This window comes from Heteronotia binoei, chromosome 2 (assembly GCF_032191835.1).
Source record: "Heteronotia binoei isolate CCM8104 ecotype False Entrance Well chromosome 2, APGP_CSIRO_Hbin_v1, whole genome shotgun sequence".
NCBI lineage: Eukaryota > Metazoa > Chordata > Lepidosauria > Squamata > Gekkonidae > Heteronotia > Heteronotia binoei.
In genome coordinates, this window is record NC_083224.1 from 168,017,818 (window position 1) to 168,042,218 (window position 24,401).

The following is a 24,401-nucleotide window of genomic DNA, read 5'->3' on the forward strand; positions in this document are numbered from 1 at the left end:
CATCCAATGCCTGCTGCCCGTCTTGGAATCCATGGCAGGCTCCTTTTAATTCAATTCCACGCCACCCGATCCCTGCCGACCAGCTTGCACCAACTGTCCAGTTCCGCAAGGCTTGCAAGACAGCTTTGTATCAACTTGCTTTCCATTGATAGCTATATATGAGGATACTCAAGAAGGCTGAAGATATTGGAATTTATCATTAGCACCAAATTGTTTTAATATGTTTTAATTGTTATACTGTTTAAGGTTTTAATTTAAAAGGAAGGACTTCTTCTCCCAAAGGGTGATTAACATGTGGAATTCATTGCAGAGCAGAGGTCCATCAGTGGCTATTAGCCACAGTGTGTGTGTGTGTACACACACACACACACACACTGTGGCTAATATATAAAAGAAATTTTGGCCACTGTGTAACACAGAGTGTTGGACTGGATGGGCCATTGGCCTGATCCAACATGGCTTCTCTTATGTTCTTATGTCCAAAAGGAGATTTTGAAGAGCAGGTTGCTAGAAGCATCAAGACAAACAAAAACATTTAAAAAACATAACCAGAGCAGGAAACCAGACAGAGAAGCAGTGGAACCTTTGGATTACAATGGAATCAAGGGATCACCAAAGGAAGATGGGGAGATGGAAGAGAAGCTCAATGACTTTTTTGCTGCTGGGTTTACTGTGGAAAGTGAAGGGCGGGTATCCATGCCACAGTCTCCATTTTCAGGAAGGGAGCATGAAGAACTGAGCCAAAGTGAAGTGACCAGAGATGAAATTCTAGATCTACTGGGGGAGCTTGTCAGAGGTTTATAAAATTATAGAAGAGGTGGAAAGTGTTGAGAAAGAGAAATTTTTCTCCCTCTCCCAAAATACTAGGGCTCAAGGGAATCCAATGAAGCTAATGGGCAGTAGGTTCAACACATACAAAAGGAAATACTACATTACATAGACAGTGATTAAAATGTAGAATTCTCTGTCAGACGATTATATGGATTCATGGAGGATAATTCTATCAATGGCTATTAGCCATTGTGACTGAGGGGAATCTCTTCATTCAGAGGCACTAGTCCTCTGAATCCGAGCCAGAAAGCAACATCAGGGGAAAGCCTTGGCCTCTATGCCCTCCAGAGGAACTGCTTGGCCAGTGTGTAAGACAGGATGCTAGTCTACATGGACCATTAGTCTGATTCAGAAGGGCTCTTCTTATGTTCTTATGACATCACAGTCAAATAAAATGCAGTCTTGTGACAGGAAGAGGAACAGCCAGTATGACTTCACCAGTGTCAAACATTGGCAGTAAGGACAGCTGGCCAAGAAAGCTGGAGACAGAAAACTCAAGTCAGCCACTAGGAGGATAAGGAACAAGGCAGTACAAGTAAAATCAGAGATCTTGTCCTCGCAGAAGCTCTCTCTTGGCTTCTCTCTCCCTGCCCCCCAATTCCTTGACCAGACAAGCCATCCCCCAAGACATCCAATATTTGTCCGTACTTGTGGTACACAGCCCCCATCTCCCAACTCAAAAGACCAGCATTTTTAGGGAGAGGGAGTTCCACGCTGCAGGCATGAGACTGGAGGCCAAACTAGTGGCAATGGATGGACAAGTCAAGAGGGACAGAAGTTTGGCAAAAGAGGCGGCATATTAACAGCAGAGCCTTCCAAAAGTCAGCAACAAATGGTGGCTTTATACAGGTCTTGTGAATCAGCTAGCACAATTCTATGACCCACCTGAGGATTCTGAGCAGTATGTTGAAGACCACTGCTCTGAGTTAACAATGCCTCCATATCTTTACTGAACAAGATAGAAGCCAAACAAAGGGCTAACAACAGAAAAGAGAATGATATAGTAGAGTTTGTGACACCCTATTCTGCCACTGGAAGGTTATAGCTGACCTTGGGCCAGTCAATCTCTTTCCACCTAATCTACATCACATGGTTGTTTTCAAGTCAAGTTAGCCTTTATTGGCATAAAATGTATAGATATATGGTTGTTGTCATTGGGATAACATGGAGGAGGTGAGAACAATGTTGTAAGCTGTGTTGGTCCCCATTGGGCAGCCCTTTAAAAACCATACAAAAATATTATTTTTCAACATCCCAACATTACCTCAAAAAACCCTGTATTAGGGGTTATATTCCTGAGTGTTTTTAGGAATTTACCATTTGTATGAAATCAAGTGTAAAAGTGGATTGCAGTCAAGACAGCGAGCAAAGAGAATAGTGGCTAAAGCCCTAATGTATAGGGTTGCCAACCTCTCAGTGGTGCCTGGAGATCTGCTAGAATTACAACTGACTTCCAAATCACAGCTATGCTTAACTGGCATAGCTCTGAAGACTTTAGCAAAAGTTGCCGATGCTAATGTACAGATAGCTTCTTTCACATACTTTGGGCCTAGCACAAACATCAGGTTCTTAGATTGCACTCAGGCTCACCATAGTTAAGTCCTGTGTTGAACACGGGTTCAAAGGAGGTCTGCCAACACCAGGGCAGGAAATTCCTGATTTGGAGGCAGTACCCAGTGAAAGCAGGATTTGGGGGGGGGGGGAAGAGACCTCTGTGGAGCATAATGCCACAGCACCCACCCTGCAAAGCAGCCATCTTCCCCAGGGGAAGTGATCTCTGTCATTTGGAAGTCAGTTGTAATTCTAGCAGATCTTCAGGCACCACTGAGAGGTTGGCAACCCTATACATTGGGGCTTTAGCCACTATTCTCTTTGTTCGCTGTCTTGACTGCAATCCACTTTTATACTTGATATCATTCAAATGGTAAATTCCTAAAAACACTCAGGAATATAACCCCTAATACAGATTGCATGCAAGATTTTTAATACATAAAGGAAGCAATAAAACACTTTTGCCATGTACCCCATCAAGGTCACAGATAAATGAAGAACAAACAATCTGCAAATTACGGTGAGTAGGCAGAGACAACTGATCATGCTCTATATACTCAATGGCAGAAATGCATCTTTTTTGGGGAGGGAATCCCCCCTTAACTACAGGGTCATAATCCTACAATTCACCTGCACATTTGGAAAACTCAAGGAGATATCAACTTTTAAAAACACAGCTATGAGATCAAAGGCCTCTTGCCTCAATACTTATTCCACGTCAAGATCTATTGTCTGCCATGCTAATAAAGCTCAGGACACAGAACAATGTTTCCTTATTTTATATCTTCCCATTTTGCAGATGGAGGGAACTGAGATGCAAAAGTTCACTCCGTGCGGGGTGGTGGATCTAAATACACCGAAGCAAAAGAGGGTCTTTGCTAGAGATTATACAAAAGCATGTGCAAGCGTCACAAAGCACAAGGATGGCCAGCTGAAAACCGGGACGTGGGATTTTTCAGGACAAGTCCTGCCTCCCTTTGCAGCTGCCCACCTTTCCAAGCATCCTCTGCAGTTATACAAACTTCCCACCAAGATCAGTCTGGCCCGCTACATCCGCCTAGGAGTTAACCCTGCAAAAGAATGTCTTTCTTTCCTAATATTAAGAGGCCGGGCAAACCGCTTCCTTCTTTCGCTAGCAAATAACAACCAGTCCTGATCCAATAAGCACATCTGCTTTGCTACCGCATCATGTCAGCGGGACGCTAAAAGATCTTCAAAAAAGCACCCAGAACTCTATCACTTACTGTTTCTCTACTAATGCGTCCCACGCAGCTTGCGCATCCCTCGGGGCTGCACTTCCTAAAGGCTTTTTCCCCCCACTCCCCTCTCTTTCTTTCAAGCTGTGTGGCTTGGAAGACTTTCATTCGCACTTTTCGAAAGGGGTGGAGCCGGAGAGTCAGCAGTTCTACTATACGCCGTGCGTTCCTTAAGGTGGCCCGAAAAGTTAATTCCCCGAAGACTTCCTAACGTCACCCGTGGAATGACTAAGCAGGGCTGACGAAGGAATTCGCACGTGTGGAAAGGAGTCTGGAGCCAGCCGCCGGACGGGGCAGAAGTTCCCGTAAGGGCAGCGGGGCAGCAAGTAAAGCTGAGCTCATGTCTGGAACAATGATAGGTGCGTCTCTCCCCCCCCCCCCCTCCATCATTACCAGGGGATAAATCCGGCTTTGTTCAATAACCCTTACTTCAAACTATCCAACTGCCCTGTTTCGGAATAAGCCCTACCCAACCTCAGTAGGACTGGTCTGGCTCACTGAGAGTTCTGCATGGAACCAGGCAGTTCTTATGCACAGTTACTCGGGAGGAAGTCCCAGGGAGTTTAGTGGGGCTTGTTTGCAAGTAAACGTGCATGGGACTGTGCTGCACGGTTGTGAGCCTATACGCACGCTTGATTTAAGAGTAAACCTGTGTAATCTCGAGTAAAATTCACTTTCCAATAAACATGCATCGGACTGGGTTGTAGTGCATGGGCACATGTGGGCCACAGCTCAGGGGAAGGAAGATACACCTTAAAGAACAAACCATGAGAGGCGAGTGAGAAACTTGAATGACATTCTGAAGGAATTGTTTTCCTTCCCTTGCTTTGTGGGTTTTTTTGTTTTTTACAGCGAAAAGGGCTGCTTTTGCATTTGTGCCCCATGTGGTTGGCAGAATAACATTAAAAGCTATGGCTTGTTTCTTTACCATCAGGCCCCTAGCTAGGAGGGGGCCTGTGGGAGCATAGCCCCTCCTACTTCTGGCCAAGGCCCCCTGGCCCCAAAGAGCCCCCAGAGCCTCTGCCATGTCGGCAGGAGTTGCCACCGCCCCCCCCCCAAGAGATTTGCATGGTGGAGAGGTCACTTGTGGGTGGGCAGCAGAAGCAGTCAGGGCCTCCCACCTGAGTTAAAGAGCCTGCAGATCAGCTGATCGCCGAGCCCTTTAACTTGCGACGGGGGGGGGGGGGGCTGCCAGCACGCTATTTTAGTGGCGAGGAAAAAAGGCCGGTGGCAAGAGCGACTCCCTGCTGCTCTCACCGCTGCCCTTCGTTCCTGCCACTAAAATTGCATGGCGGCAGCCCCCAGTCTCAGTTAAAGGGCCTGCAGATCAGCTGGGGGATGCTTCTGCCCCTGGCTCCATGCACTATTTTAGTGGCGGGGAAGGAAGGCCAGTGGCAAGAGCAACTCTCCCTGCCTTTCTCACCACTGTCCTCCCTTCCCACCACTAAAATAACACACAGGGCTGGGGGCGGGAGCAGCCCCTAGCCCCAGTTAAATGGCCCACGGATCAGCTGGGGGGCTGGGGGCTGCTTCTGTCCCAGCTCCATGCACTAATTTAGTGGCAGCAAAGCAGGGCAGCAGAGAGAATGGCTCTCACTGCAGCTCTCGTTGCCACCCTCCCTTCCCCGCCACTAAAATAGTGTGCAGGGCTGGGGGCATAAGCAGCCCCCAGCCTCTGGTGCCTTAACGGGCCTGCTGATCGGCGGTCCCTTTAACTTGTGCGGGAGGCTGGGGACTGCTTCTGCCCCCGACACCATGTACTCTTAGTGATGGGGAAGGGAGGGCGGCAATGAGAGCAGCAGGGAGGGAGGATGGGAGGAGTGAGGAGAGGGAAGGTTATGTGGGGCAGGGGGGGCGTGAGCACCCCCCAAAATATTAAATGCCCCCCAAACTTCCAAATCCTACCAATGGTGCCTTTACCATACTTTTTATGCTCCTTTAAACCCATCACAATGTGGGTGTAGGCAATGGTATGGTAAATGAGATTGTGCACGTAAGTATACAGCAATGTACAGGGGATAATAGAGATCCTAATTTTACAATATACAATTTTTTTCAAGAGAATGTATTTAGTAGTGACTAGCCAGGAATTAAATGGAATTCATTATTTATTTTTGCAACAGATATAATTCATAATGGGATATGCCACAGCTTGGGAGTACCCCAGGGGCGTCTGACTGACCACTGTATTAATTTATTTACTTACTTCATTTATTGTCTGCTTTTCTCCTTGTAAAGAAACAAGATTCTGATTGAACTTAACTATTCCATGAGTATAGTAGTTTTAAGCGAAACTCGGTTATGTCGGTTAGACTAATAAGTAGGGATGGGCACAAACCCAAAAACTCCACTTCAATTCAGGGCAGCCCCTGAACCAAGCCAAAAATGCAGTTTGGGTCCCCCTTTCTCCCACCTGCAGCTTGCTGCAGTCAGGAAAAAGGGGGGAATCACCTGGGAAGGGGAGAACAAAACCCCCTTTCAAAGCTGGGGAGCAAAGCTGCCATTTGAACCTAACAGCTGATGGGCAGACCTGCCCAGCAGTTAGGTTTAAATGGCCAGCAGTCATTTCAGCCTACCAGCAGGGAGGGTGCACCTATCAGCTGTTAAGCTGACAGGGCTGAGAGCTATTTCAATGGTCTGTTTTGCTTCCCCCTGCTTAGAAAGGGGGGAAGTGAAAGACCTGTGAAATGGTTCACAGCCATTTAAAACTAACTCATCAACTGTGGACCTGTGCCGCTCAGCTGTTAGGTTTAAATAGCCCAAAGCAAAGTCCTGTAAATGTTCAGGGAATGAACCTTTCTCAAACAGTGATTTGGGGGCTCCAAAACCAGGCTAAATTCATGCCAAATTTTGACCCATGAACTGGCTGACTTTCTATGTGCTGATACAGCCATAAATTGTGTTACTCTGACAAATGGGAAATGAATGGAGATGAACATTACAAAAACAAGCTTGAGTTTTCCTACTAACATTCTACGTCAAAAAAAAAAGGCCATCCTCTTTTCCCAGATAATACAAAGATATTATTTACTGGCCTTATTATAGAGGGTATTGTTGAGGAACTAAATTGTAACATCCACACTCAAAGTTTCTGGGTTTATTGCTTGTCATAACACTTATCAAAGCAGACTACATCTCGCCTTCCCCTCAGAAGGCCATTCACCCCAATAATTCAGGTCTAAGTTTCTCAGGTCTTACCAGTGACCTAAGCAACCAGCTGGGGATTTCCCCGTGTCACAAGAGTTCATCCAAAGCTGCCTCTAAGACAGGGCTCAGTTTCCTTAGCATAAAACAAGGCCTCAGGCAGTTTTGACTTACGTCAGAATTTGACCTTGGACCTTTTGCATTCCCAAGACGCAGGAAATGAAAACGCAGAACCAACATCACACACACTTTTAGCCTCCCTGTCAAGCACAAGGCAGCTGAAGTAAAAGACTAGTGTTACACTGCATTTATGACAACAGATTAATCAATGTAAAACTGTATAGTTGACTAAGCAAAGGTATATTTTTGACCTGACGTCAATGGCCCATGATAGCCTAATCTCAGGTCAGCCTCGGTTAGTATTTCTTTCTTTATGTTTTAAAATATTTATTAGCTGCATTCAGGGCCAGCCCGCCCACTAGGCAAACTAGGCGGTTGCCTAGGGCACCTGGAGGTGCAGGGCGCCGAATTGGGCTCCCCCTCCTCCTGGCACTCATGGCAAACGCTTAGTTTGCCTGCCTGCTTGCCTCATCCTCGCCGCTGCCCTACCCCGTCACCGCGGCTGCTCCTTACTGTCCTCGGTGCAGCTGGAGTGGCTTCTAATCCTTTGAAGATCCCGCGAGAAGAGACTTCGCTCCCCTCACTTCCACTTCTGGGAAGGAGGGGGAGCAAACTCTCTTCCCGCGGGCTCTTCAAAAGAGCTAGCCTCATTGAAGAAGGAGAGCGACGGCGGGGAAGGATCAACCTCAGCGGCAGCAAAGGAAAAGGGAAGGGAAAGTGGGCAGGGAGACCAGCCTCGGTGGGGGGGGGGGAGGGCAAAAGGAAGGAGGGTGATGGCGGCTTCAGGGAAGGACCAGCCAGGTGGGTCGTGAAGGAGAAGGGAAGGAAAAGAGGACGGGGGGACCAGCCTCAGTGGGTAGCGGGCGAAAGGAAGGGCGACGGCGACTGCAGGGAAGGACCAGCAGGGGGGGCAAAGGAGCGCTAAAGGAGGGTGGCGGGGTAAGGACCAGCCTTGGCAGGGGAGTGAAGGGAAGGAGCGGGGGGCAGGGAGCCTGCCTGGGGCACCACCCGCCCATGGGCTGGTGCTGGCTGTATTTCTCCCTTGTAGAACTCATGGTGGCTTTCAATATTAAATAGTAATTGGATTGGAGACCACCAAGGAAGTTCAGAGTTGCTACACAGAGGCAGGCAATGGCAAGCCACCTCTGATCATCTGTTGCCTTCAAAACCACACAGGGCTGCCATGAAATGGCTTTGAATTGATGTCACTTACCACCATATTTTGAAGACTTTGGTTCTGGTATATGATTGCAATTGGTCTTCCACTGGATAGAGCCCCGTGGCAGAGTGTGTTAAAGCTGCAGTACTGCGGTCCTAAGCTCTGCTCGCGACCCAAGTTCGATCCCCGGCGGTAGCTGGTTTTTCAGGTAGCCGGCTCGAGGTTGACTCAGCCTTCCATCCTTCCGAGGTCGGTAAAATGAGTACCCAGCTTGCTGGGGGGAAAGTGTAGATGACTGGGTAAGGCAATGGCAAACCACCCCGTAAAACGTCTGCCGTGAAAATTTTGTGAAAGCAACGTCACCCCAGAGTCGGAAATGACTGATGCTTGCACAGGGGACTTTTCCTTTCCTTTTCCTTCCACCTTTAACCTCTGTGTAGCAGAATGGGACCCACCAAGGTGAAATCATGTGACAAGAAGAGGGAGAACCAGAACTACTAGCTCAGGTGTGTCAAGGCGAAATATGGGACAGAAGACTAAGTGAGCTCAAAACACAAGCTAACACCAGGATGTATAGCATATGGAGGAACAAAGCAAGGCTTAGATCCATATAGAGTTGCTAACCTCCCGGTGGGGCCTAAAGATTTCCTCAGAATTACAACTGATCTCCAGACTACTGTGATCAGTTTCCCAGTAGAAAATGGCTACTTCGGATAGTGGACTGCATGGCATTATACCATGCTAAGATCCCTCCCATTCCCAAATCCTACCATCACCAGGCTCCACCCATAAATCTCCAGAAACTTCCCAACAGAGCAGGCAACCCAATAGCCGTGGAACAGTCTTTTCCATCACCTCACCATCTTTTTGTTCCTTTCAGTCTGCATGCAAATAGAGGCAGAAAGTATGCCATCCTAGTTCTTGATACATAGGCCAGTGGTACTCAGCTGCATTCACAATGCCATCAACCAAAAGAGCCACATCCCCTGCTGGCACAAAGTCTGCCCTGTCATGGAGTTTCACAGTTCACTTGTTCCTCTGGTGGTAGCTGCTTCAAGGTGGGAAACACCAGCCAATCATGAGCCCTATTGGGCAATATCCTTGCCTACTTTCTTGAAACATGTGGCAGATGCCACCACAGAGAACTATGCTCAGGTGACATGTCAAAGAACCACATCTGGGTCCTGAGCCACTGAAGATCACTGGCATAGACAACAGCCTTCAGCCCAGTAAAATGGAACTCTATAATGCACTTGAACATTCCAGTCTATGTCCTGATGACCACCCACAGGGAATGAGAAATACTAAAGTTTTCTCTTCGAATAATGAGTGGCCACTTGTATTTATAACGTTTTAAGTTCTGACTCATTGTTCTGAATGCTCACCTATCATAAGTTTTGGGCTGATTCCGCACTCACCTTTCTCCGGGGCAAGCTTCCGTTTCTGGGCAGTGCAAACTGGCGATTTTGCACCAGTTGCTCCGCGCCAGCACTTTGTGCGGGGCAAACCCACGATTTGCCCCGCTGGAGTGTAAAGCTGTTTTTTCAGGTTTACACTGCGGCGGGGCAAATCGCAAGTTTGCCCCGCGCAAGATGCCAGCACGGAGCAACTGGTACGAAATCGCCAGTTTGCTCCCCCCAGAAACGGAAGCCTGCCCGGGAGAAAGGTGAGTGCGGAATCAGCCTTGGTGTCATCTGTACTTAAATTTAATTGATTAATCCTTTAAAAGGCAGGTGATTCAACTAAAAGCCATTCATTTGTATAAAATCCTAATTTCTATAAAATAAATATGAGAGAATGATTGGTCTGAAATATTTGGATTTTTTTGAATCCTAATATCTGTGAACCTTCTTGAGGTGCAGGACTGCACAGGGCCTACTTCAGGCCTAACTAGTTTCCTGAAATATAGGGAAGGTGCCACATTGGGGAACATTCAAACAAGTTCAGTAAGACACTGCTGGTTTTCAGTGTAAACATACAAAATATTTAAAAATGTAGAAGTGTCATTGAGAACTTGTTTGAATGTTCTTCCAGATTAGCCTCAAGCAGATTTTGGACAGGATGTCCTCCTGAGAAAGAGGAAGACATCCTATAAAAACATGTCCAGATCAAATGACAGTGCAGTGAAAAGCCAAAGAGAGCCTCTCAAAAGGCAAGAGCAACGGAAACAAAACACTATTTGCCTTGAGTTATATCATAGGGCAACAAAATTGCTTTATTGCCCCATGTTTTCACTTATGCACTGGCTTTTTTCCCTTTTTTATAACCCAAGCTAGGATATGGAAGAAGAAGATATTGGATTTATATCCCGCCCTCCACTCCGAATCTCAGAGCGGCTCACAATCTCCTTTATCTTCCTCCCACACAACAGACACCCTGTGAGGTGGGTGAGGCTGAGAGTACTTTCACAGCAGCTGCCCTTTCAAGGACAACTTCTGCCAGAGCTATGGCTGACCCAAGGCCATCCCAGCAGGCAAGTGGAGGAGTGGGGAAACTAAGCCATGATTTAAATATGACAGTGAAAGTTTCCTGCAGAACTTTGAATGAGCTCAGTCCCTCATTTGAACTGTGCTGCAACTCCTACAAAGCTGCTATGCAGGAAGAGTTTGTACTTTGCTATGGATCCCCGGCTAGGAGCTTTGAATAATCTGTCTCACAAAACAGTGGAATTGGTAATATCCTTTAACGGCTTTTGCCAAAAGGCCATTTGGAAGAGGTGTGTTTCTCACTAAACTGAAAGGATTGAGGCAAATGGATTTCAGTGTGAGAAGGTATAGTGTACAAAAGCTTGATCCAGCAATATACCAGTGGAAAGTTCTGATGGTCACAGATCTTTCCAATTGGATTTTAACTTTGTACCACTTTGCATCCTAAACCCCACTAGCTATATGTAGCTCTGCTTACTGGACCTCATTCCTCGTCTGAAGAAGTGTGCATGCACACGAAAGGTTACATTCTGAGTAAAAGTTTGTTGGTCTTAAAGGTGCTACTTGACTCCTGCTTAGATCTTTCCAATGTTCTCCTCCTCCCCTAGCAGTCTTGTCCACGGCCAGAACAAAGGTAGATGTATGTGACCTGTGGTTGAAGAGAACAATTCTAAGCACTTCTACTTAGAATTCTACTCAAGATCTATTAAATTGCCTTATCCCAGAAAAGTGTTATTAAGATTGCACTGCAAATGATCCCCTCTATTAATGGAAGAGGAAGAAGAGAACACTTTCACCCCTTCCTGTTGCCAACTGCAGCTTCCTGATTCATATGGCTATTAGTGGCCCACAACCCTGGGAATAAACTTTCCCATTGGTTGGAAAGAACTACTTGAGGGGTGACAATGGCAGAGGTTTACATTACAAAATTATGTATGGGATAGAGAAGGAAGAGAAAGAAATACTTTTCTCCCTTTCTCACAACATTGAGAATATTCTCCCTTTCTCACAATACTTTTCGCCCTTTTACAATAAAAATTGTAAGCACCCATGTTTGTTTTGTTGTTTTCCCCCTCCAAAACAGCAGCATAATGCTATTTTATCAGTCCCAACAAAATTGTCACAAACTGCAGCTTTCTTGAAACAGAGTCTAGGGAGCATTTAGGATTTGTGATTGATATTAATGATAGCATCTTCAAACAAACCCACGGTATCAGAGGACCGGCTTTGTTTTTGCAAAATGTATTTTAAAATTAAGTATTTGGTATTTAATATATGAATAACACAGAATCACAAATTCCACCATCTTTCAACTATTAAAATCAACAAAACTTGCAATCGTAAATTGGCCTCAGACGTGAATTTCATTCCACAAAAAACCAATGGATCCTCAACATTTTCCACCTGTAGACACTGATATTAAAAGTCAGTTACCCTTTTCATTATGAGCTACTTATTTCATGGATAATATGAACAACCTTGTGTGACCTCTGGAAGCTTATTGCATATTACACCTTCCCTTGGCACTTTTATCAGTTATATCACAGGTCATTAGTTTTCCAAATACTGTGTTTGGCTTCCTTGGTGCTTGTATTACAGTTAAAGAGTAACAATGCACCTACTTTACTTTCTAAAAGGATACGTTTTAAGTAAAATGACCGGAAACATTGTTTTTTTATGACATGCAACATTACCAGACCTGAGCACTCTCTCTCCCACCCCCTCCTTCCCCCCCTCAGCAAGGCTTGCACAACATGTGACCAACCAAGCCAACAGACCCCACCAGCCATATATTATGGTCTATGAAATACCAATACAGCCCTGAGATGTATTTTAAGTTATTTACTCATATATTTCTATCCTAAATTTCTCCTCAGACTAAAGTAGAGTTGCCAAATCCATCTTGGGAAATTCCTGGAATGTGAGAACCTCACCCACTCCTCCAGCAAAGACTCCCTTGGATAGTAGGGTCTTCCCTCTTATTTTGGACTTAGTTGTTTGAACAGGCATTCCATTGTACAGCCTAAGTGCCAAGGGGATCTGAAACTTGGGGAGTCTCATAAAGGCACCTGACGACATCAGCCACGACATCAGAAAATCCCAGGGAAGAAGAGGAAGGGTGTACTAGCCTTAGAAACTGATTAGGTGTAATTTCCCACAGCTCCATGGCATATTGTTCTCAATAACAAAATCTTAAAAGGATAAGAACATCACCAAATATCCTGACTAGGAATGGGAACAAGCCACATTTTTACAGTTGAACCCCACAGGTTTTTGCAGGAAGCAGAAAGCAGGAGTTTTCAAACAGCTGAGCTGCAGCGCAGGACCCCTCCCTGCAGTTTTTAAACCAAGCAACTTGTTTTTTGTGATGAGCTGAAGAGCAGTAACCCCTGCTTTCTGCTCTTCACAAACTGCACCAAAATGGGGTTCTGCACCACCACCGCCATTTTTTCTTGGCTTTAAGGAGTCAGGAGACCTCCCCTGACTCCTTAAAGCCAAGAAAAAACACTTGGCACTTTCCTGCCACAGCGCTTGCCAAGTTTGGTGGGCGCTGCCGAAGCGAGTCTGAGGCTTGCGGATGGCCCGAGCAGGGAGGAGGTGCCCACCCGCTGCCTCTGCTGGGAGCAGGCGCCCTAGGCATTTGCCTAGTTTGCCTACTCCCACATGCCGGGCTTGCTCCTGAGTTTGTGAACCTCACTTCATGCACTATGAATCAGCCAAAATTCATGATCAACTTTTGCTTGTCAGCTGGTTTGTGCCTGTCCCTAATCCTCAAGGTGTCTGCCTAGCTCTAAGGCATGCCTAATATATTCCTTGCTCCATACGTCATCAAGGCAATGTGAACCATCTCCAGATACAGACAGATGGGCAGTCCTTAAATATCGCTAATCCAAACCAGCCATTAATAAAGCAGCCTAATGTCCAATCCGCCCAGTATGGGCCATCAAGAGGGCATTTAAGCTAGTCATTCATGCCCAGTTCTTTGTTAGTATGCTAAAACCAACCAATGATCATCCTATCTTGGAAACTGCCCTACTAATCTTCCTGCCAGATTTTGTCAGCAGTTACCTTCAAACTGTCCAGTCAAATTCAAGCTTCATATTTTGGAGCAATAATGTTTCTGGGAAAGTGGGTTCCCACATCTAGCTATGGGACTCTTCCTATAAAAAGACCGTCCCAAGTCTGTGGACAAGTGTGCCAGGTTCTCTCACTACCTGAACACCCCTGCAACTGTTTTCACAGGCTCTTTTTTGTTTGCTTGTTTGTTTTTGCTGGGCTCTTTGAACCTTAGCCTGCCCTCTCCAGACCCTAACCCTTGGATTTAAGGCTGTATATCCCTTCCCTTAAACTTTCCAGTTTCCTCCATTCTGCCTTTTATAAGTGTGCCCTCTTGTTAGTGTGTGTGTGTATGTGCACGTGTGCTTAGTGTAGGTTCCTTACATGTTGATCTTTGTATTTTATTTTGTATGTGTTTACAAATCACTCTCCTCTCTTTTTCCTAATTTTGTTTTGGGGTATCCCCACTGAAATCCACCCTGGTTTAAACAAACTATAAGGTCCTATGTTACTCCTTTCAGGAACCCTTTTAAAACTAATTTCCTCTTCTCTGAGTCCATTTTGGGTAACAGGAAGTTTGGATTTGATGCCTTGGGAGGGTGAAGTTTGGAAAGTGATTCCATACTGTCTACTCTGAAGCTGCCATTTCCTTCTGGGAACTGATCTCTGTAACATGAAGACCACTTAGAATTCCTTGAGAATTCTGGGTCCCACCTAAAGACTGAGATATTCTTGGACTCAAAGCAGCTTACAAAGTCAACAAGTTGTAACAAGAAATAAATATATGAAAATTACCAGACAAAATGTACACTAATTCACAGCAAGAACTTCTCTAGCAACTCTACCCTTCCCTCCCCCCCCAAAAAAACCTCTCTGAAAAAGAACACCTGTGTGTTTTTCAAAAAAATTAGGAAGCGAATGTATTCTCATTAATTCTGGTAGGCCATTCTTTCAGATCAACCTGGCTACAGAAAATCCCCTAATTCCGTGCAAAATGCACCAAGCCGAGACAAGACATTGTGAGAAGGTTATCTGAAGATTACAACTGGTACACAGGAGTGCATTGAGATAGGTGGTTTGATAAGTATGAGTTTATTAAACATAACAGAATATGCTTTGAATACTGGGCCAGCTTCTCTGAATAACTAGAGTTAATGATTATATAAGTACATCTTTCTTTTAAATCTTAAACTTTGCCCCAGGCTGGGAAGTGTATAGTCAACCCATTAGTTGTTTCAAACAACCAATTTCCTGGGTATATGTATCCAGAATGTATTATAATGCTAGCTACTGACACAGAAAAAAAGAAATCTGTTCACCAGTTTTTCTAAGGATATGTCTGGGATATAAACTTAGATCAGATGTATGCCAGCTTAACTGTCATGGCTTCCAGCAAAAAAATCCTGGGAAGTGTAGTTTGGTGTTGGTGCTGAGAACTCATTAGTGGAGCTCCATACACTTCCATCAGAGAAGGGCAATCCCAAAACAGACTTCCCTGAGGAGATGAGATTCTGAAGAAGGGTTGAAAGACTTTTTCATGGTGGCACATCATTTATAAAACATTGCCTTTTCTGACGTTCTTCTAGCACCTAGTGTGTCTAGTTTTAAGGTCCAGACATTCTCTTTTTGCCCAGGCTTTAATTTGATTTTTTTAATGCTGTTCTGCTTCTCCCACAGATGGTTGATTATTGGGAGGCTCTGGTTCATTTTATTCCTGGTTGATGACAAGTTTTGATTTGGTTTTAATGTATTTGCTTTATTTGTTGCCCACCTTTCTTGCTGAGACTCAAGGCAAGTTGGGGGAAAGTGATCATATGTTGTTACTGTTCTCTCTTTTTTGGGATATGAAGAGACTTTTTAGCCACACATGTAAGTTGGATTTTAGTATGGACATTTTTAGTACATTTAGAGACATGATGGGATCAATTCCATGGGCAACACTGTTGGAAGGGAAAGTGGCCAGTGAAGAGTGGGCTCTTTTAAAATGTTTCATACTCAAGTTACTGCTGTTTTGACAAGATGGAAACAGGGTATGAGATCCAAGAACCCAATGTGGATGAACAGGTTGCTGTATGATGAACTGAAGTGGGCAAAAAGGGATGTGTTTAGGAAATGGAAGGAAGGGCAATGGTTGAAAAAAATCTGGAAGCTTTGGATGGGTATAAGTCCTCCGGGCTGGATGGTGTCCACCCAAGAGGGCTTAAAGAACTAGATAGGGAGATGGCAGAGTTGTTATCCATTATTTTAAAGGCCTCTTGGAGGATGGGTGATGTATCAGATGGTTGGAGAAGAGAAAATATTGTCTCAATTTTTTTAAAGGGTGGGATGGATGACCCAGGGAACTATAGGCTGATCAATTTAACCTCTGTACCAGGGGGAATCTTGAAGCCAGTTTTTAAAGAGCTGATTTGTGAACATCTAGTGGGTAAATTGGTGATAACAAGTAGTAGTCAGGATGGATTTTTTCCTAATATGTTCTGTCAGACTAATTTCATTTCCTTTTTTCATTGTGTGGCAGATTTGGTAGATTGTAGAGATGCCATGGATATTGTATATTTGGATTTTAGTAAGTCGTTTGATAAGGGTCCCCATGATGTTTTGATTGGCAAGTTCAGGGCTATGGGTTGGTTAGTTCGCTAAGGAATTGGTTGGACAGTTGCACTCAAAAAATGGTAGTTCATGACTCCTTAAGAGGGTAATTCCTAGTGCAGTATTGCTGGGCTTCGGTTTTAGCCCATTTCAATATGTTTATCAACAATCTAGTTGAAGGTGTGAAGGAACTACTAAGCTTGCAGACAACACCAAACTGAGCAGGTAGCAAACACTCCAGAAGATAGATATAAAATACCACCATACTTGGATATATTAGGAAAATGGACAGATGTGAACAAGATTTATTTATTTATTTATTCATTCATTCATTCATTCATTCATTCATTCATTCATTCATTCATTCGTGATTTATATCCCGCCCTTCCCACAAGTGGCTCAGGGCGGCTTCCAGAAATTGGTCAAACATAAAAAATTAAACAATTTTAAATATATAAACAATTAAACATTTAAAACAGTTAAAACCTTAAAAACCAGTAAACATTCCAATTACATATAGAACAGATGTCTGGCCAAGCTACATTGAGTTCTCATCTTAGCTAGGTGTAGGCTAGCCGGAAGAGGGTCGTCTTATAGGCCCTGCAGAACTGAACAAGGTCCCGCAGGGCCCTCACCTCCTCCGGCAGCTGATTCCACCATGTAGGGGCCATAACGGAGAAAGCCCTTTCTCTGGTGGATTTCAAGCGGGCTTCTTTTGGCCGGGGGATAGTGAGGAGATTTTGTGTTCCTGACCTCAGTACTCTCTGGGGAACATGTGGGGAGAGACGGTCCTTCAGGTAGGCAGGTCCCAGGCCATATAGGGCTTTAAAGGTAATAACCAGCACCTTGTACCGGACTCGGTATATCACTGGAAGCCAGTGCAGAGTCCGAAGACCTGGCCGAATGTGTCCCCACTTTGGGAGACCCAATAACAGCCGGGCCGCGGCATTCTGCACCAGCTGCAATTTCCGAGTTCGGGACAGGGGCAGCCCCATGTAGAGGGCATTGCAGTAGTCCAGCCTCGAGGTGACCGTAGCATGGATCACTGTTGCTAATGTGATTTAATAAAGATAAATGTAAGGTTTTGCATCTGGGTACTACAATTGTACTAGATGGGGGAAATCTTCTGGTAATAGCAAGCGTGAATGGGATCTTGGAGTTTTTGTGGACTGCAGATTATGAGTAGCCAGTGTAATGTGGCAGAAAAGAAGACAAATTATATCTTAGGGTGTATGATAGGACACAAGATATGATACTGCATACTGCACTGATCAGACCCCATTTGGGCTACTGTGACTTGTTCTGAAGGCCTTTTCATAGGAATGACATAAACCCTTAAAAGCACATAAATATACAGGTTCCATTCACAACCTTATTAAGTGAATTTACTTTAGATCTTATTCAAAAAAATAAGTATTGAATATTCTGAGCTCCCATTTTATTTTTTTTCCAAGAAGAAATGGGGGATCTCCCCATGGCATCATTTCTGGACATTCTATAGCTCTAGTTCAGAACAAAGGTATGGATTACCCTAGGGCGAGAAAATGAAGATCACAGAGGGACTTACTTGGAAAGCATCTACCTTTTTGCCTTAGAATTACTCTGTCCTAGCTTGGCTTAGTGATGCTAGAATACTCCAGGTCTGACAGGGAAGGGCCACTTTCTTAAAGAGCCAGATGCTAAGCTGCTAAATGGGCATCAAATATCTCTAAGCCCCCTCGAACTTTGTTCACTGTCGATTATATTTTGAGGAGTAAGGAAGTAACCTTTTGCAATCCCTACAAAAGATCCAAAGGCATAATTGCCACTCCAGCATATGTCCAATACTGTGGAATTGTGTATTTCATGAAATGGGGGCTCCAGCTAGGTAGCTCACAATGTAATTTTTTCAGGGCTTTTTTTGAGCAGGAATGCACAGGAATGCAGTTCTGGCTGGCTTGGCCAGGGTTCCAGGTCAAAAAAAGGTCTCCGGCATAAGGAAGGCACTAGTCAGCCATGTGCTCCCAGACCACACACTCCATTCTCTTGCTGCCTTCAGCCTCCAGTGGGCTTTCAAAGAGAGTAAGAGATGTGGAGCCACCCACAAGTGTCCCCTCCCAGGAGTAGCTGGGCCTGTCGCTGCTTGCTCCCCTGCACATGGCTCTCTCACCAGTTGTGTTGGAGGGGGGGCAAAACAAGGGCTCTCATTGGGCTGTGTGAGAACACACATCCATGAAATGCAGCTGATGGCACTGTACTGTTCTGTGTCAATATGCAGAAAGTAACCTACTAAACAGGTGATGTCACTTCCAGTGATGTCAGGGGTGTGTGGTCTAATATGCAAATGAGTTCCTGCTGACTTTCTTTTAAATAAAATGCCTTGTATTTTTTAATGCCAGCAATTCCTCGTGCTTTCTGAGTTTATAAAGTCCTGCTACTTTTTTTTTAACCAATGTTATCTTGAAATGAATGAAAATTTGAACAGTAGAAATTCATAGATTTGAGTTCAGTAGCACCTTAGAGACCAACAGGATTTCCAGAGTAAAAGTTTTTTGAGATTCAAAGCATCCTTCATCAGATAGGCATTCACAGTTAATCTTGCTGAAAACTTCTACAGTCCCATTATCATCGCTGAATGGCTAACCTGACTAAACAAAATGAAGGGGGGAAGTCATCTCTCACTTTTTTTTCCTTTTTAAATCTTAAGATGTCTCAAGTTTACATATAAAAATGTATTGTTTACATATTCCAATTACTTATCAATAAACAAAATTTAATTAACAAGTTAATGGGAATAAAGCTGATAGGATATTAAGATTTAATCCAGTCTTTGGCTGGATCCTAATCCTTTCTTCTGTTTCTGCAGGGCTGTCCTCCATTGCAGAGTATATTCCTCTAGTGCTAGGTCAGTGTTTTCTGTTCATTGCAAGATGCTGGCCAACACTGGCTGTAACCCTAAGGGCACTTTCCTGGGAATAAACCCCATTGAATAGCATGGGAATTATTCTGGAATAGGCCTATTTAGGATTGCCCTCATCATCCATATGTGGAAGTCTAAACCCCTTTAATTGCAGATTGATTCAGTGCAATGTAGAGGGTCACAGTGACATCCTAAATGAACCCATTGTATAGTTGCCTTTCATGGTACCCTAGAGAAGTCACATTTGATTGGTTCCGAAGTAATTGCTTAACCATTCCCTGCCTTGTTCTTTTAAGGCAAAAAACCACTAAGGATTTAAGACTCAGAATATCAACTCAGCTGATCTTGAATGAGAAGGTCCCGTAACTGACTCAAAGTAGCCATATACTACCAGTAACATCTGCATCTATAATTCTCAGTAGATTTTTCCGAAAACTAAAGACTGAATTCTGGGGAAGGACTATCACTGTAGATACAGTCTGTAGAAGGGATTGTATTTCAGTAACTGTTAAGAATTGAGCACCACTATTTTTGTGTTGCACTTGGTATTTTTAGGCATAGAGATGGTATTAGATTTACCCAAAGTTCAGGCAATATGCAGATGTTCATTCTACACATAGGCCGTTTTCGCACTTAGCGTTTGCTCCCCTTATTCCGCGGCGCAATTATGTCCGGATCATTTTTCTCGTTTTCCCACTAGTGACTCTTTGCGGAGTCGCCTTCCCTGAAGCCCCGGCTCAAATCGTTTTCGCACTGGCATCGACTTGAGTTCGATGCCCTGTCAATCACTTTTTTTTTTAAGCGCAATTCCAGTTGCGTAACAGCGTAACAACGTAACAACGCAACAACGTAGCGACGCAATAGAGAATCCCCTTTTTCGCGGGCAAACCATCACGTGACGCTTCTGGTTAAGTATTGGCTGCAGCAGCAGCATCCTCCATACTGCCTTGTATCGTCAGAAGTATTCACAATGGAGAATCTGGATGACGAGAGTATGGCGCTGCTTTATTCAGCATTGCAGCTTCTGCTTCTGTGCCTCTGCGCCGGGCGCCAAGTCCTCTACACCGGAGGAAAACTCACTCATCGTGCATTTAGATCCCGGAATCCTCTGATCTCCTCTAGAAAGTCTGAGGCCCGGCTTCGGCTGATTAGAGGTGGCACTCGCCACCAGGAACGTAGATGGCACTATCTTGCCGGAATGCGGTTTTCACCCAGGTATTGGGTGTTCCCCCGTGAACGGCTCTGGTGGGAGAACTTTGTGCTTGTGTACTGGGGTGACCAGCAATGACTTCTCAACTTCCGGATGACCAGAGGGACCTTCCTGGAGATTTATGCCGCTGTGAAGGACAAGCTGGAAAGGCAAACCACACGGATGAGGTATCCTGTCCACCCTGAGAAGTGGCTCGCGGTAGCGCTATGGTACCTCGCAACCGGAAGCGCCTATCGGGAAATCAGCTGGCAGTTCGGAATCGGCCTTTCCACTGTCCATGGGATTGTGATGGAGGTCTGCGAAGCCATCGAGACCCGTCTGTTTTCAAAGGTCGTCTGCCTCGGTGACGACATTGGAACGGTGTGTATATATATTTTTTTCCCCCCTTCCCTAGTTTTGCGTTATAACGCAATATCGATATATAAGATGCAATTCTCCATTGCTAATACAGTGGACGCTGCATTAACCTTGACCTGATCCATTGTACTCCATTTCTCAACAGATTATGGATGGTTTCGGTAAGCTCGGTGTACCGCATACGGTGGCTGCTGTGGACGGATCGCACATACCGATACGGGCGCCTGGGGGAAGAACTGAGGAGTTTTGCAACCGGAAGATGTTCTGTTCGGTGATCCTCCAAGGCACGGTTGATCACACAGGACGCTTCCTGGATGCAGAGTTTGGCTACACCGGGAGGACCAACGATGCCTTCGTTTTTGCAAACAGCCATCTCTGCGCCGCCAATGATGCAGGGCTCTGGGTTCCAGGGAACCCTACGGTGACTTTTGGAAATGTGACCATCCCTGCGCTTGTATTGGGCGACGGAGCGTACCCCCTTAGGCCGTGGCTGTTGTCCCCGTACAGGAAACCCATCGGGCCCGTGCAGAAGCACTTTAACAAGAAGCACGCCAGGGCCAGGAACGTGGTGGAGCGTGCTTTCGGGCGGCTTAAGGCTCGCTGGCGTGTCCTGCTAACGCGAATGAACGCGCAGTACCGGAGTGTGTTCTCCATCGTGACCGCATCTGTGACTCTGCACAATATTTGTGAGGAAAAGGGACATGCGGTCACGCTGGATATTCCTGATAAGGGGATAACACTCCTCCCGGAACCAGAAGAGCCAGACTTTAGGGTGATCAACAGGAGGCAGTTAGAGAGGGGGAGGATTGTGCGGGATGCTGTCGCGGAATACATTTATCAAAGGAGAAGATGATTCTGCGGCTTCCTGTCCACCATGTCTCTCGCTGCCGCCGCCTGCGACTGAAAAAAGACTGCTGTTTGGTTATTACGATCTTACGCTATCACAAACGTTCCCTGTCTGCCTTGTTTAGCCTCTTTTCAGCTTCCTCCCAGTAATACTGCATATTTCTTAACATTATGCCTGCGTTTGTTTAGGCTGCTTCCCGTTACAGCGAATAAAGTTTTGAGCATTATAAACTGCATTGCTTTCATTTACTTTGGTGGTGGTTGGGGGGGGGGAGTAATATTTTGGTGCACCAGGGGTTCTTACACGTGCTTCTGGCCTGGGTCTGTTTTTGCCTTGTCAATCAGGATATGCCTTCCCCATGATTGGATAAATCAAAGCAGAAAGGGGAGGCTGCTATTTCGCAAAATCGAAAGAGCGTTAGTTCGAAATGGCGGCCAGGGGAAGGAGAGCAACGTTCTGGCAGCGGGAGGAGGTGCTGGCAATGTTGGAGATTGTGGAGAGGAGCGGGCACGCTCGCGAAGTGATGTCCAGCACCCACCTCAGGAGCACCCACATTTACGAGGCGATAGCCAGGAGGCTGCAGCGGAGGGGGTTTGACCGGACTGCTGCGCAGTGCCGGTCAAAAATCAAACGCCTCCGCTGCAGCTTCATGGCTAGCCTGCAAGCGTGGGGCGGTATCCCCAGGGCCTCAGGACGGACGCCCTACCACGACGCCATGGTGCGTCTTTGGGAGTTGGCGGGGTGGCCCCGTTGGGAGGACCGTCATCATGATTGTGAGTAACACCACACACAACACACAAACGCCACACACACCCCTTCCTTCTTTATTACTGCTTCATGGCAGTACAGTACAAGATCCACACACACACACCCCCTTCTATGCTCTGCTGTGCCTTCCTGGTGGAATGGGGGGGGGGACCATGGATGATCACAGAAACCTCATTAATTGGATCCCACCCCAAGCCCCCACCCCTTTCTATGCTCTGCTGTGCCTTCCTGGTGGAATGGGGGGGGCCATGGATGATCACAGAAACCTCATTAATTGGATCCCACCCCAAGCCCCCACCCCTTTCTATGCTCTGCTGTGCCTTCCTGGTGGAATGGGGGGGGGGACCATGGATGATCACAGAAACCTCATTAATTGGATCCCACCCCAAGCCCCCACCCCTTTCTATGCTCTGCTGTGCCTTCCTGGTGGAATGGGGGGGGGACCATGGATGATCACAGAAACCTCATTAATTGGATCCCACCCCCCGCCCCCACCCCTTTCTATGTCCTGATGTGCCTTCCTGGTCCAGTACGTATTACCTGCAGATTACAGTGCAGTTTTCACATATGTTGTGTGCTTTCATTCACATCACTTGCATGTATGAGTTTCATTGCTTGGTTTTTTTCTAGTTGACACCTGTCCACGAGGCGCAGCGGAGCGGCCAGGCCCACCCTCGGAGGGAGAGGAGGAGCAGGGTGCGGAGGAGCAAGAAGGTACATTACCTGACAAAGCGGCCGCCTCTTGGTTACTGCGCATTAAACGCATTAATAAGCCATGTGCGCAGGGCGTTCAAGAAAATAATATAATGATTACTTTTGCAAATCTTAGGCGGTGGGAGCCCAGCAGCACAGGAGGCAGGAGGCGCTGAGGAGGCAGGAGGGTTCGCTGAGGAGGCAGGTGGGTTCGCTGAGCCGCAGATAGAAATCAATAGGCATGGTGTGCAAGTTTCTAATAAATATGATGCTGCAGCCTTGTCAGCCGCCCTGTCAGATGATTACAGGAGTGCACTACCTGCCTCTAGGGCCACGAGGTGAGGCAGAGCGGCCAGGCTCACCCTTGGGGGGAGAGGAGGATGAGCAGCAGGGTGCTGAGGAGCAAGAAGGTACATTACCTGACAAAGCAGCCACCTCTGGGTTACTGCACATTAGAGGCATTAAAAAGCCATGTGCGCAGGGCGTTCAGTAAAATAACTTAATGATTACTTTTGCAAATCTTAGGCAGTGGGAGCCCAGAAGGCAGGTGGGTTTGCTGAGCTGCCTCTCAGGGCACTGCGCACTAATGTTGCTATACAATGGACACATGCCTATACAATGCACACATGCTATGTGTGCATTGTATGTGCTATACAATGCACACATGCCTATAATTTTCTAATGTGCATGCATGGTGTGCTTGCATTTCAGTGGTGGAGGAGCAGGTGCGCCAAGCACCTGATGAAACCATTGCCCGTCTGGAGGCCCTCACGCAACGCATCGAGGCCCTCGAGCGGCGCCCAGCACCGGAGGCACCACTGGAGGCCAATGCCGGGCTGGAGGCCCTCACACAATGCATTGAGGCCCTCGAGCGGCGCCCAGCACCGGAGGCACCACTGGAGGCCAATGCCGGGCTGGAGGCCCTCACACAACGCATTGAGGCCCTCGAGCGGCGCCCAGCACCGGAGGCACCACTGGAGGCCATTGCCCGGCTGGAGGCCCTCTGCCGCTCAGCGTGTGAGTGCTCACTATTTTGCATGATGGGTAGTTCTTGTGAGTGACTGAGTGCTGTGCGTACATTACTGAGGGCGTTGCACTTACTTGCTTCTTTTCTAAATTGCAGTGAGCGCCTTCACGCACCGGATAGACGCCCTGGAGCGGCAGTTCCGGAGACTGGAGCGGGCCAGGGGTGGGGGGTTGGGTGAATAAAGTTTTATATCGTTTTAATAAAGTGTTTGTCAGTTTTAATAAATTCTTGTTAATGTTTAAACCTTAAGATATCGTTTTTCTTTACCTAAACACCGAACTGGGACCTGTGCAAAACATAACTTTATTAAAAGTGCGTTAACCTGACAAGAACACAACATCAGCTGTACACAGCTGCTGCGTATTAATCTCTAAGGTAGGAACAGCCTGCCCGTGCAGGTATAAGCAATGAAATAGCATCATCAATAACAACATGCACAACATGTAAACAATGCCTGCAACTCACTG

The 24,401-nt window shown here is 46.1% G+C and overlaps 1 protein-coding gene across 2 annotated transcripts in view; it reads right to left on the bottom strand.

Annotated features, from left to right (window-relative positions):
- Nucleotides 1-24,401, bottom strand: part of PLA2G4A (phospholipase A2 group IVA) — a 333,250-nt gene that overhangs the window by 131,211 nt on the left and 177,638 nt on the right. The window contains exon 1 of one of the 2 annotated variants that reach the window (XM_060232388.1): nucleotides 3,627-3,719. The exons of the other annotated variant lie outside the window; for it this stretch is intronic. The gene's annotated coding sequence lies outside the window, so the exon portion shown is untranslated. Of the gene's footprint in view, nucleotides 1-3,626; nucleotides 3,720-24,401 lie in introns of those variants that run through there. 2 annotated transcript variants of the gene reach the window in all.